Consider the following 12417-nt stretch of genomic DNA (forward strand, 5'->3'; position numbering starts at 1 on the left):
TACACTATTTCTAATAAAGAACTAATCATACCATACCATAATTATGAAAAAACACCAGCCAAAATCCCTCAAACAATTCCATTTGAAAGAATAGCATCTATATAAATACGGGTCGTAGTTTCAGAACAAAAAGGGGATTATAGCACTAATAATTGTACCCATCATCATTACATGGAACGCATTAAGAAACTGCAAGATAAATTGAACCTGAACCACATAGAACCAGAAATCAAATAACAAGTAAAGAAAATCCTACTACAATACGTAGATGTATTCACGTTAGAAGGAGACACCTTACCGTGCACCGATTTAACGGAACATGAGATCATCCTAAACACGGGCAAAATAATAAACTGAAGATCTCACAAACTGCCAGAAGCCCATAAGGAATACGCGCTACAGCACACACAGGAATTACTCCGAAAAGGAATTATATGAAACTCTCAAACACCATTCAATTCACCAATATGGATTGTGCCCAAAAAAGGAGGAAAGCTTAGAATGGTAATAGACTACCGACAGATAAATAAGGATACGGATCAAGACGCTTACCCCTTACCGGTCATAGACTAGATATTGGACCAACTCGGTTCAGGAAAGTTTTTCTCAGCATTCGACATGAGTGCAGGATTCCACCAAATACCGATGCAAGAAGAATAAAAAAAATACACGGCCTTCTCAACGCATTTAGAGGCCTGATAGGAAAAGTTTGCTTTGTATACATCAACATCGTAGTATTCGGCAAAACGTTAAAAGAGCTGACGAAATTAACACAAAAGGAGCCAATATTCGACTGGACAACCCGATGCGAAGAAGCATTTGAAACATTAAAAAATGCCCTGACAAAGGCACCCGTACTGAAATTCCCGAATTTCAAAGAAAAATTCACATTGACCATGGATGCATCAAACCAAGGCCTCGGCGCAGTGCTCTCCTAAAATGGACACCCCTGCCTATTTATAAGTAGAACCTTGAACAAGGCAGTAGAAAATTACAGCACCTCAGAGAAAGAACTCCTCGCAATAGTGTGGGCCATGAAAAGACTTCGACAGTACCTGTTAGGAAAGAAATTTAAGATTCAAACAGATCGCAAGGCACTCATCTGGCTACATAATGTTAAAGATCCTAGCTCAAGATAGCTCAGATGGAGGCTGCATCTCGAAGAGTACATATATGAAATCGAATATGTAAAAGGAAAAGAAAATAAAGTGGCTGACTGCCTCTCAAGATTATTCCCTCTACGGCAGGGCTTACTAAAAGGCAGCCATTGGCTGCATTGGCTGCCAGTGGCAGTCAAAAGACTAGGTCAAACTGGCCCTAATAAATCTTGTCGTTCGACTGGTTTCTAGCCCTTCACGGTCATTATACCTCCCACCGTGCCGGGCTTGAAAGACATTATCCTTTCCAAAAATGAAATACAATTAGAAAAAAATATATCGCCGTTTGATTTAATAATATAAAAATAAATATAAACGTTTTATTGAATAATATTTATATATTTCACACAATTGATAAAATGTATAATGATAAAATGTTTAAATGATATTGTTCAAATTTCTTTAATAAATATTTTTTGAAATAAGCTATAGCTATAATATGACTATGTTATCTATTAATACTTAATGATTAATAGGTAGTTAAAAAATTAATAAGAAAAATTAATATAATGCTTGAAAGGTGGAAGAATTAAGCGATTAGTATATTTTATTGCAAGTTTTATAATAATTATTTTTTAATCTTCACTCAAATTTTGTACAAGATAAAGGAGAACGATAAGAACGAAGAAAAAGGTTTTGGCGACAGTCGTTTTTCTTATTTTTTTAAAATGAATTTTCATTCAAAAATGTCCAAATTTTCCCTCCTTTTTAAAACTTTTATAACAGCTTCAATTTGCAGGTAAATTTGATTCACTTTCTCAATTAAAAATAAAATTGAAATTGCAAATTAAATATATTGGAAATTCGAGTAAAAATGTTCAGACCCCCCGGCGTGAACGATGACGAGACGTAATTTACCGTGACCGTAACCCTTCGCTCGATTCCTGGAAAACGAAGAAAAAAATGACAGAAAAAATTGGTGGCAGCCATGCACTAACGAACAAGAGGTAACCATCGAACAAGAAACCCCAAGAAACTGCCTCAAGGATGACCTATACGATGATTTCATGACTTGGCGACTGAACGCAACGCAAGGAAAGGTCAAAATGAAACCTAACGCGGTAGGAAAACTCTGGAAAACCATAAATAAAGAATACATGCCAAAGATTAATTTTCGGGGACCCACTTTTCACACCAATAGAAAAAGAAATAATACAAGAAATGGTAGAATATTTATCCAACCTCTACCCAAACCATAGTTTTCACATGTGCTTGAATAACACCCGTGAATTAACAATGAAGGAGAAAAGGAACATCATTAAAGAAGCACATGCCGAACACTTCGGAGAGAAAAATACAATAGATTAAGCCCGAAAAATAGGACAGTGGGTAGGAATGGACGACGATATCAAGAAATTCGTGAAAACATGTCCCATTTGCCAGCTACAAAAAACGACCAGCATCCGAAACCAGGCCGAAGCTATAGTACCAGGTATCCCATTAGCACCCAATGACAAAATTGCCCTAGACATACATGGTCCATTAACTGAAACAACGAAAGGAAATAAATACATATTGAGCCTACAAGATCGATTAACCCGTTATACCGTATTGATACCAATGGCGAACAAAACCACTAGCTCAATAATCGAAGGATTACTCGAGCACTATATCTACATTTTCGGAGCACCCAAAACAATACTTACAGACCAAGGCCAAAACTTTCTTTCCAAAATGATGCAGCAATTTGAAGAAGCCCTAAAAATAGCACATGTTAAAACCACTGCATTCCACCCACAGTCTAACGGTAACATTAAAAGAATGCACTCAACCCTAGGAAATTTAATCAAAACCAGCATCTCCGAACGCAACAATGAGTGAGATGATAACCTAAAATCCATCAATTTTGCCATCAATACCATTAGAAACCAAACAACAGGCATAACGCCCTTTGAACTCATGTTCGGGAGAGAAGCCAACATTCCATCCTCAATCACCCACTCAGCAACACTAACGTACTCCGAACTCATTAGAAAGTGGAAAAGGAAACATGAAGGACACCTGAGAAATGCTCGAGAAAGAATAGAAATTGAAACCGAAAAAACAAATAAAAGATTCGATGAAAGCATAGTAGACAAGCATCCCCTATACAAAAGTGGAGACACCGCCAAAATATTTAATAACACCAAACAGAACAAGTTAGACCATTCATGAAAAGGACCATTTGAAGTAATAGACTATTTAGACAATAACAACTTAAGAATTAGAAACAAGGATAAAATAATTAGAATCCATATAAACCAAGTAATGCCTTATTTTGTAGGCGATGACACCGTCTCGGACCCTCCTTCTAGCACTAGCGCCGATGGTCAATGCTAACTACACTCTTGAAAGAATACAAGGAAACGTGTACATCGAGGAGATCTCCAAGGTACACCTATTTCACGAAAAATGGAAGATGGTAATAGGTATTAATACGACTTCGACCGAAAGCCGAATTAAAACTATCGAGAACACCATCGCTACGGCAGAACTAGCTTACAACAAACAATGCACACCAAAATATAAAATCCAATTGGTTAGGAGTCCCAAAAATAGACAAGTTAGCAAAAATAGTATCCTACAAAAATTATTAGGTAAACAACTTCAAAAAAGAGGCATATCTGAAACTTTGTTTGGAACATTGAGCGAATCAGACATGAAACAAATTAAAAATGAATTTGACACAATTTATAAGAATAACAAAAATTTAGCTAGCATCCTCTAAAATCACACAAGAATACTTAAATTAATCCTAGACTCATCGTCGACTGACAATAAATGGATAACTGCCCAGGAGAATGCCGAAAGACAGTTTATAAAACATATCAGTTACAGTTTGAACACTGTAACGAAGGATAGTTTCGTCAACTCCAAATTACTACTAGCAGCAATATTATTGGACGAAACAAACGAGGACATCGAAACAGCAATCAACGCCATAAATGACGGAAAGCACGGGATAGTACACCTCCAAATCTTAACACCAAAAATGCTGAAAGAAACCATTAAAAATTTGTTTATTGCTTAAGTATAAGAACTTACGGTTAGTAAAAAAAAAGTTATCATCAATACACTATGCCCAAGAGATCCTCTAGGGACAGTTAAGACATGTGCTACACTTAGGAATACGAGGTGTGTTCAAAAAATAAGGTGACTTTATGGTTTTCTCAAAAAATATTCATTTATTCCTCAATATTTATGTTGTCCCCTTCAAAGTAATCCCCCTCAGATATAATACACTTGTGCCAACGCTTTTTCCAATCATCGAAGCACTTCTGATAACCATTTTGTAGTATAGCCTTGAGTTCTTTCAGCGATGCAGTTTTTATCTCCTCAATCGTTGAAAATCGATGTCCCTTCATGGGTCTCTTTGGTTTTGGGAAAAGAAAAAAGTTACTGGGGGCCAAATCCGGTGAATATGGAGGCGAGGCATGACTGTGATGCTGTTTTTGGTCAGAAAATCTTTCACAAGCAACGATGAACGAGCAGGTGCATTATCGTGATGCAAAAGCCACGAATTGTATTTCCAAAGTTCCGGACGTTTTTTGCGTATCACCTCTCGCAAACGGCGCATAACTTGAAGGTAATAATCCTTATTGACCGTACGACCTTGTGGTAAGAATTCCTGATGCACTACGCCACGGTAATCAAAGAAGACAATGAGCAAAACCTTCACATTTGACCGAACTTGACGTGCTTTTTTCGGTCTTAGAGACTCAGGATGCTTCCACTGAGACGATTGGGCTTTAGTTTCGACGGCATAACCATATACCTACGATTCATCTCCAGTTATAACCCTTTTAAGAAAATCAGGATCATTATTGACTTCATTCATCATCTGAGCGATGGTCATGCGATGGATCTTTTGATCAAAATTAAGCAGTTTTGGAACAAATTTCGCTGACACACGTCTCATGCCCAAAACGTCCGAAAAGATAGCATGGCATGAGCCAACCGATATGCCAACATCTTCAGCAACTTCTCTGATGTTAATTCGGCAAATGTCAACATTTCAAGAGTTTTAGAGCACTCGATTCCATTTTTCACACAAAATTTAATGCAAACTCTTTCCTCCATTTTTTTCGAAAGAAGAAAATCGCCGAGCACACCAAACCCTTCTAACCTTTGACGCCTCTGCCAGAAAAACAAAACGAGCTCATCGACATATAAAAATGGACCGGTAGCGCTTTGGGGAGAACTGAAATGGGCTCTAGAGAGAGAAAAAAGATATGAGACGTAGACCTGCCTTTATCTATTTCAGGACTCTGTCAACTGATTTGGATCCCCGGGTATTGCCTAAATATTCTGTACGGTTAATTAAAAAAAAATATAAACAATACATTAGAAACTGGTAGTTATAATAAATTGAATTTTAAAAAACATACATGTAAAATAACCTGTTTCAAGAAAGATTATTTTAAAAACTTGGTAACGTTGAATTCTTCTTCAAACTGTCAAAAATTTGAACAATATTTCTATAACATAAAAAATAATCATTTGTTTTGCAGAGGTAGAAAACTTCATATTTTGAGGTTTTGTTTTTGTTGTAACATTTTTTATTTTACTATATTCAATAACTTTACTTACGTATGAAAACATATCCCTATATAAACGTCTTGATAACGCCCACAAACTACACAGACTGCCACCATTTTTTATATTTATTTACAATAAATTATAAATTAATCAATTCTGAAAAGTGCGATAAACGTCACATTATTGGGGCACTCGCGACACAAAGCACGGTCCTGTGCTGCGCAAAATTTCACCTAACGAAAATATTCTCGACCAGTGACCTTTATCTAAAAAGAGATAGGTCTACGTCTCATATGTTTTTTCTCTCTCTAGAGCCCATTACCGTTCTCTCCAAAGCATTATCGGTCCATTTCTATATGTCGATGTACGAGCTATATAATCAAAACTGTGAACATATGATCGTGACGAGTGTACCAACACAACAAAACAAAAAATTTAAGACTTGAATGTACGTAGCCCGCGAACATTGAAAAGTTACCTTACTTTTTGAACAGACCTCGTACGTTACGATTTCGACAATAAAGAAGAAAATTACCAGCACATTATAGACATGGGCACTCTCTCCGTAGCAATGATCCAAGGTCTTCTTACATATATATTGGAGATACCATTAATTGAGAAAGAAGAAGGTTCATTGCAAAGAATATTTTCCATCCCGGTCCAAGTAAATAAAGTCCACATGTCAATCCTCCCCGACCATGACATGATCATTAAATACCGAGACTCTTACGTACCAACCGACAGACTATCGACAAATTCAAACAGATAGATATATACAAAATATGCAAAAGAAACCAACCTTGTGTAAAATTAATAGATAGCGAATCTTGCGAAGCCAGCCTATATAAAAGATACTCTGAGAATAAATGTAACCAATCACCTTACCTGTTACACAGAGAAACGTTCATACCTATAATAAATGGTTATATTATAGTACCATCAAAACCATTAGAATTAGACTTAAGCTTCGAAGACTCAATAGAATCTGAAAAAATTACCGAACCACAAAAAATTACAGGATTTGGATGAAAATTGTATAACAGCTACGATATTCTAGAATTAGAAAAATCATACGAAACTCATTCGACGTAATGGCTAAATGTAACATACGACATAAAATTTGACCAGAAAGATATGTAAAGTTTAGAACAAAGATTAGTGCAACTTCCTAAACAAATATCACACGAAGAACTTAAGCAAGCCAGAATTAGCCTAGACGACACCGAAAGTATTTTTGAAACTATCGCTACTCACAGAAGGCAACCAGCTCCCCAACCAGCTCCCGAATCAATGTTAAAACACGAGACTGCGTGCATAGTTAAAAAGACTAAGCCTTTAAATATAAAAAACAAAACATAGAGACTAAGTTCAGTCTAAAAAGAGGATTGTTAAGCACAGATATTTACCCCCACTCTACCTCTAATTAGCATATATAAAGCGCTACCTCGTGCCGAGGAGCCAGTTCTGAGCTTGTATCAATATATACTAATAAAGCGCTTGAAATCAGAGGTTGACTTCAAGCTCACACAAAAAAAAGTCAGTCACACAATTTACCACATAACAGTGATCTCAGTAATAATTTATACAAAACATCAACAATTGGAACTTTTATAGACATTTTTGGTGGAAAATTTTTTAATTTAGGTTTGACCATATTTGTTACATTACAACAAGTGTTAATCTGACAAGCAAAGTAAATAAATAAATTCAAAGCTTTGGCACGTTGACAGTGAAAAGATTTTTTTTCACTATAACTGCTTCAAGTTTTTATAAGAAAGATTTGCAATAACTATTCTCATTCAAAATTAACTATAAAAAATTGTTAAAAAATGTTTTAAGCGACATATTTTAATAAGCGATTTTTTCAAATTTGTATTCCTCTAGATCATTTAAGATACCGATATCTTAGATATTTTGGGAAATGATACATTATTTTCCGGGGCAAAGTTTTATATTTACTTATTTCATTTCTTTACCGAATCGATCATTGTTTTCTTTTAACAAATATAATCAAAAATATATATAATTTTTCCGAATATGTACATCAATTCTGATGATAAAGGAAACATCGAATTAGAAAAAACCACATATTCCAAATTGCTACAAAAAATTGTTTATAACAATTATAATCGTTGTTGTTTTATAAGAATCGTGACAAACAATCACTTCCACAATAATTTACAGCGTTTTGATCAAAATTAAATTTCTTGTAACAAAAATTACAATATTTTGCTATTTTTAATTAAATTTGTTCATATTAATTTTAACACACAACAATAAAATTATTTGTATTCTCAGAACACTTGCGCTGATTTAAGATGATTTTCATTATATGCAAATCGTTCTTAAGGAGTCAGAAGAAGAATACAATACAATGAACGCTAGATATGGGGACCCTTGGTAGAGTTCTTCCGAGAATTGACGCCGCGCCTCAAGTAGGAGTAAAAGAAGCTGCACGGGGTGAGCGGCGGTTGCTCTGGCGTGAACAAACAAAAGCGTTTTCTACAAACTGGCCGTCTACCTGGGCCGTCTACTTGACCCACAAGGTCAGCTCAAAATCAGTGCAGTATCAGAATTTCACTATATTTAGATGACGTATGAAAAAAATCAGACTAAAATAGACTTGAGAACTTCTTGCTTAAAGTTACATATAAGTGCATAATATAAATCTAACTGAAACTCATATTATTAATAAATATTGATAAAACCTACATTCGCCTTTCAAAAGTTAATCAGTCATAGACGTCGACAACGACAAAAAGAGAGACACCGACGTAAAAACTACTTTTTTCTCACTTAGAGGGCCTCAACTCGTCGACATTTGATAGAACCCATGAAAGTCATTTTTCACAATCAACCAATACCAACTCATTAGGATGAGAATGTATAAACATGATATTTAAGCAGTGATCGCGTCATTCAAACGTTATACACATCGTCCGACTTTGCGCTTCGTAATCACTGCCCAGTACGAATCCGTAGATCCAACGCTCCACAACGCTGTGAATGTACAGCGTTCGGAGCTCCCGATTCCGCAAAAAGGATTCCGGCGGGTCAATGTCAGAATTCACTGAAATCGTTAGGATTCGCAAGAATTCGTTTGGCTTGTTCAAATGATTTAAAATGAATCCTGAGTGGAACACCCCTCGCCAATAACCAACATAATTAAAATCTTTAAAATATTTAGAACATAAAAAAGCTTTAAATAGTCTTTATTTATACAGTAGTTCCCATCCCAGTATAACTGTCTGAGTAAAAATGCTTCGACTTGAATTCGACTTGATTATGTCTTGAGTTCATCTCCAAGACATCGATGTCTGGCTGCGTCTCAAAACTGAGTCGAGACATAGGCCATCGTCTTACTTTTATGGCCACGACAGTTAAAATGGTGATTACTTGTCTCAAGTCGAGCCTTGTCTTGGCTAAGACGACGTTTACTTGTCTTAAGTCAAGCCTTGTCTTGCCTGAGATGGTCGAACCTTATATATATTGTATAAGAATATACGAGATTGTTTAATCATTAACAAAGGATAGCTTTTATGACAGTCAGAATGACCCTTTTTGTTAGGACAGGTAGGTATACACTCGAAGTTATAAACCGTTCGTGTTGGAGTCATAAAAATTTTACTTTAGAGATAAAATGTCTTCAAAACATAGAAACTTGTCTCCAAGACAAAAATTGAAGTATGGCTCCGTCTCAAAACTGAGACATGCCGAAGACGACCTTTTCGACTTCAGCATGTCTTGATTGGGGGCAATTCAAGTCTAACTCAAGTCGAAGCATTTTTATTCGGGTGAGCCCGCTGTGCTGCTCAACTGCGGTAATTAAGCAAGAAGCCTTAAAGAATTCCACGTGTCCAATCAGACACACGAAAGCCGTATAAGGATTTCATTTGAATAATAGTCAGTAGTGGATTTAAGGAAAAAGGGCCAGTGGGAAAGAACTTCTTAGGGGCCCCAGGGGCAAGTATTTTCATACCAGGGGCCACGGAGAGCATATTAAGTCAGAGGGCCCAGTAGGCAAATGCTCAGTGCCCATCTGTGTTTTTTAGATTCATAGAAAATCGCCGATCCTCCAATGTACACCGAAATCAGTGTTCAATAGAGTTGCAACAAATTTGAGCCATACAGGTTCATTCTGAGAATCTAGGGGAAAAGCATCATTTAGAAACTGTTTTTCCTCATCCAGTGCAACGTGATGTGTCGTCTAAAAACTGTAAGTCACCTGTCAAGATCATTTTGTCGGTCGCTATTTGAGTGAAACAGATGTTAATAAGCAGGTAAGTTATAATAATAATTACCTAACTTTTTATTTCCTCCCATTTACCAGCGACTAAATAGTCTTGGAATAAAAATAGTACTTGGCGTGATGTAATATCCAAATGTTAGGTTAGTCAAAACCTACTATATGACATTCAAACCACCAAAGCCGGGATGTACAAACTAAGTCGTGACCATCTGCATCGAAATTGAGGCCTGGTCGTTCGAACAAATATCCACTAGATTTTCTGCGGAAGTTTCAAGGTATCTTAGATATCTAATCTTGGAATGGCTAGTGTCATACATGAAAGATAAGGTAAATACAATTGTATGATAAAAACAGAAATTTGTTTATCGCGATGAGTAGGGATGTAAATTTTCATGAAACTTTAGCCTGATGAAAAGTTTCATGAAACATTGGGAGTTTCGTGAAACATTGCAATGTTTCAAATATAGCGGCGGGAACATTCAAACTGATAAGATAAAAGCCTATTAGGTATTTTCACTTCAATAAATAGCTAACTTCACTTGGTAGATTGCTGAGGGGAAAATAAGGGACCAAATGTATTCAGTTCATTTTTGCCCTATTTTGCTAACATCTTCGTAAACGGTAATTTTTTCTATATAAGTGTAGTTAAAAAATAGTTTTTATTTTTTAATTACTATTTAATGAAACAATAAAATAATAATAATGATGATTAATTACAAATATATTACAGAAATAAAGTTTTGTTCCATGCATTTGATCCATTCCCCCCCCCCCTCAGCTTTTAACAAAGTGAAGTTAGTTGATGGTTGAAGTGAAAATACCTAATTGAGGCTTTTATATCCCAACTTTTCCTGCCGGCTGCTTTGATTTATTTTTCCGGTTTGTACTGGGGACCAATGATGCCAATGTTGGCACCTTGAGTAAATGATTATTAAAATATCCACAAAGATATACTCAAATTTTGTAACTTTGATTTCAGGCAAAAAAATACAACACATATATTATATTAATAACAGTTTATTTTCAGTGAATTACAAAGACAAAATTATATTTTACAAAACATTTAATTTAAAAAGAAGTTTCTTGGAAAAGTGATTGAAAATAATTATTTATAAGTTTTTAATATTTTGTATGTATTTTTCTGGGAATTCATATAATTATATAACCTGTAAATACATCAATTATCACGACTGCATTGTAGTTATGCTTTCTTTTTTTGTTTATTTCAAGCGTCGTTTTGTCACGTCTCAATCGAATAGAACAATCTGAAATTTTGTTTTAGAATTATTCAAATATTATCACTAATATATTCTGCAATTAGCTTCTATATATCAAGCTGCTGAAATATCATATGGTATTTAAAAAATGTATCTATTAACAAATATTTTGAGAAATATTAGTCAGTCTTTCAAATTCAATGAAAATAAACTGTTATTCATCAAATATATGTGTTATAAATTTTTTTCTTGTCTGAAATCAAAAGTTACACAATTTGTATACATTCTTATGTATATTTTAATAATTATTTATTTAAATTACAAGAATTGTTTTTCAATGTAATTTTAAATCGCGCTTCAAAGGGTAGACAACCAACGCTCAGCCCTAACGCACGCATGAATGAAAATTATCATTTTATTATTGCATTAAATAGTCCCTAAAAAAGAAAAACTATTTTTCAATTGCACTTATACAGAAAAATTACTTTCTACGAAGATATTAGAAAAATAGAGCAAAAATTAACCGATTCCCATGCATTTGTTCAATTGTTATCCCCTCAGTATTCAACGAAGTGAAGTGAGCTAGTGATTGGAGTGAAAATACCTCATTGTATATGTAGACTGTCATGACTTTTTCTATACATCCCGGCTTTAGTTTAAATGTCGACGGACATGACTAACCTAACTTTTGGAAGTTGCATTAGGAAGTTAATTTTATTCTAAGTGACTGGTAAACCCTACTAATTGAAAGAAATTTGAAAATTAGGTAAATATTGTTTCAATTGGTTTCCTTATTAACAATTATTTAGTCTAATATCGCAAAGCGAATATTTGCTTTGACAGGTATTCAGGTGGCTGACAGCGCAGTTCAGAACTCCACGACTCTGCATGAGCCAAAATTCAGTCTCCAAATGATACTTTCCCCTAGATGCCCACATGGTCACCTACGTTCAGAGAAATACATTTGAGACTTGAAAACTCTCTCAAATGATCATTGGGAGCCCAATGAAATTTGAGCTGCAACAAATTTAACACAAGCGTTTTTCTGTGTTGATCTAGAATTCCCGTGCTACTTATTTAAATAACACGTTAGTTCCGCAACACTGATCCGACCCACGCTGCTGATCAATCTCTCTAGCAATCGCCCCAAGTGAAGATCCCCACAAAGTCCTCATATGAGGCTCCCCACTTGGGCCCATTAGTATCCAAGGTCTTTTGTTTCAGACGTCATTTACTCTACTGACACTATTTTTATTAACTCTCGCTTTCAGTTACC

Source organism: Belonocnema kinseyi, chromosome 2 (assembly GCF_010883055.1).
Source record: "Belonocnema kinseyi isolate 2016_QV_RU_SX_M_011 chromosome 2, B_treatae_v1, whole genome shotgun sequence".
Classification (NCBI taxonomy): Eukaryota; Metazoa; Arthropoda; class Insecta; order Hymenoptera; family Cynipidae; genus Belonocnema; species Belonocnema kinseyi.